This window comes from Brassica oleracea, chromosome C9, assembly GCF_000695525.1.
Source record: "Brassica oleracea var. oleracea cultivar TO1000 chromosome C9, BOL, whole genome shotgun sequence".
Classification (NCBI taxonomy): domain Eukaryota; kingdom Viridiplantae; phylum Streptophyta; class Magnoliopsida; order Brassicales; family Brassicaceae; genus Brassica; species Brassica oleracea.
Window position 1 is genome coordinate 18,963,430 of NC_027756.1, and position 2,920 is coordinate 18,966,349.

The window sequence follows — 2,920 nt, forward strand, 5'->3', positions numbered from 1 at the left end:
AAAAAATTGGGGGTTATTTTACTAATCTATGCTCAGCCCTGCAAAGGTGATGGATGAGTTCTCTTAATGGTTTTTTTTTGTTATTGTTGTTGTTGCAGAGGTTGTTATTTTCAGGAGTGAGGTAAACTGAACAAGACAATGGGAGTAATGGAGGGGTTTAAGAAGTCTTTAAAGACATGGAAGTCATGGGTCTTAGAGAAACTAGATCATGAGAGTAGTTATGTCTTCTTCGGAAGCTTCTCTCCTGTGCATTACAGGTCTGTTTCGCAATATTATATGAGGATTAATCATCAGACAAGAGTCTGAATCTTTTTGGGTGTTGCAGGAATGGGACATGGAACTTAGGTGGTTTGTGTGACGCAGATACAAATCCAGAAACTGATATGAAGAAGATGGAACCTGACCCTATTCAAAACACTTATGTCTCTGAAGTAATACAAGAAATGAGATATGAACATAGTAAGGTTAAGTTTCTGAACCTTTAGTTGTTTTTTTAATTTTCAAAAACTTTTTATTACTTTTTATAACTTTAATGTATAATAATGTTGAATTTATATATCTATAATGTTTTTAAATTCTAAATTATCAATTTTTTCCTGAAATTAAATAAAGAATTATAAAAATTGTTTTTTTTTAATTAAAAAAGGAATACCGACGGATACAGTTATCCGTCGGAATTTCTACATATTTCCGATGGAATAAAGTCGTCGGTTTTATCTTCAGTTACCGACGGAATGCCTTCGTCGGTATTTTCTGAAAATTCCGACGAATTATCTTTGTCGGTATTCTCTATAAATACCGACGGATATGTGTCGTCGGAAATTTTAGAAAAAAACCGACGGAATATGTTCGTCGGTATTTTCCGACGAAATATGTTCGTCGGTATTTACCGACGAATTTCCGACGAATATCAGTATACCGACGAGATGATACCGACGGACATTTTTCGTCGGTATTCCATCGGTATGCGACTTTCCCGACGAGATTATGACGGATTTGTCCATCGGTATCGCGCAGTTTTCTTGTAGTGACATCACTTAACAAAACACCTCGTATTACATAAAACAAGATATCAATGGCGATAAAACGTTTTATTAAGCAAACAATAAAAATATTCAGTATATGGGCTATCCCGTTTGTGTCCCACTGAGAGAGAGAGGTGCGGATAAGGTGGTTGACGAAGTAGAAACTCCCCAAGTGTCGTCGATGTTAGGGATACTTTCTTCTTCATTTAAATAGCTTATTACCGTCGCGATAGAGGGTCTACAGTGAGGGGTCTGGTGGCAGCAAAGCAGCCCCACAACGAGGGCTGCCCGTGCCTGTTCACTGTCGTAACATGCTTCGAGCGTGTGGTCAACGGAATTCAGAATTTCACCACTTGAGTAGAAGGCCATGATCCAAACGGGCAATTTGAAGTTAATGCATTTAGTAGGGCTCACACCTGAGACAATTTCTAAAAGTAAGACTCCATAGGAGTAAACATCAGAGGCGGAAGAAGGGTATCCGTTGCTTGTGAGTTCGGGGGCCATATATCCAGGGGGCCAACGATCACGGTGGTGTGTGGCTGTGAACCGCGCTCGTAAATCAGGGCAAGCCCGAAATCTCCCAATCTAGGGTTCATATCCTCGTCGATCAGGACATTGCTAGTCTTAATGTCACGGTGTATCACGATCTGTTCCCCTTCCTCGTAGAGATACATTAAACCAGACGCGATTCCTTTAGCAATGTCAAAACGCGTGGTCCATGACAAAACGGTGCCGGTTAGTCTAGGTACACTGTGGAGCAAGGAGTCAAGCGAGCCGTTGGGGATATAATTATAAACCAATAACCTATTGGTGTTACGTTTGCGTTTGACTAAATTCTTATTGTTGGTTTTTTTCCTCCATTAGCCCAAAACTCAAAATTATGATCCATATTAAAAACCCAAAAGAAGAGTACAAGGAGAAATAATTATCTAGAATTATGAAGAAAAAGAAAGAAAGTTATGGAATAAAATAATTAAGAAAAAATTGCCAAAACGGAATAGAAAAACAAGTACATGGTCCATTTGCCATAAATCTATTTTTGGCCAGATTTGAACTTAGATACCCCTGATCAACTTGGAAAAATCATATCAATTATTTTAAGAATCAGAAAAATATGGAAAAATATACAAAATGTATATAAACAAGAGACAAACATATGAAAAATACTTTTGTTGAATAAATATTTGTGGAACACAATTTCATATTTTGGTCTACCGATGACAGAAAACATAATCTAGTGTCTACGAAGATGTAGATTGCATATTCGGCTAACTACACGAATATCTGCAACCAGCAGAACGTTAAATCGACCATTTGTTATAATTCTAGCATGGTAGAATTGAACGACTACTATTTCTTTTATTTCTGAACTACGGTAGACATGGTAAAATTAAACGACTACCATATCTTTTATTTCTGAACTACAATAGATTTGATTAACTACTATTTCCTATATATATCTACAGAGACGAAATGACAAAATCTGCCATGTCTCCTGACTCTGCCATAATATGATTCCATAATCTACCACATTCCTTTATTCTTCGGACAACGTAATGTATGTTCTACGAATTTCGAATTGTATATTTTCTTTAAATATCTCCAAAATCTGTTAAGAGAATATATTCTAAATCTATTTCCCATAAATTTCGTGTTTTCCAAGTATATATATATTTTTTAAAAATCGTATCTTCTTGGTGAGACGATTTTGATTTTTTTTTTCATCCAAAATTTTTGAATTTCTTGTTGAAGAAGATGCATATCTATGCTTCTTGTGGGTTGTGAAAATTTGATCCCCTTAAAGGATAGGGATTTGCGGTTGATAAGAACAAACGAGGTAGGGTACTGTACATAGAATTGACAAGTTCCTTTGAAGACCTAAGGCGTATGGCTTT

At 36.4% G+C, this 2,920-nt stretch overlaps 1 pseudogene; it reads right to left on the reverse strand.

Annotated features, from left to right (window-relative positions):
• Positions 1-1,127: 1,127 nt before the first annotated feature.
• Positions 1,128-2,920, reverse strand: part of LOC106314496 — a 14,189-nt pseudogene continuing 12,396 nt past the window's right edge.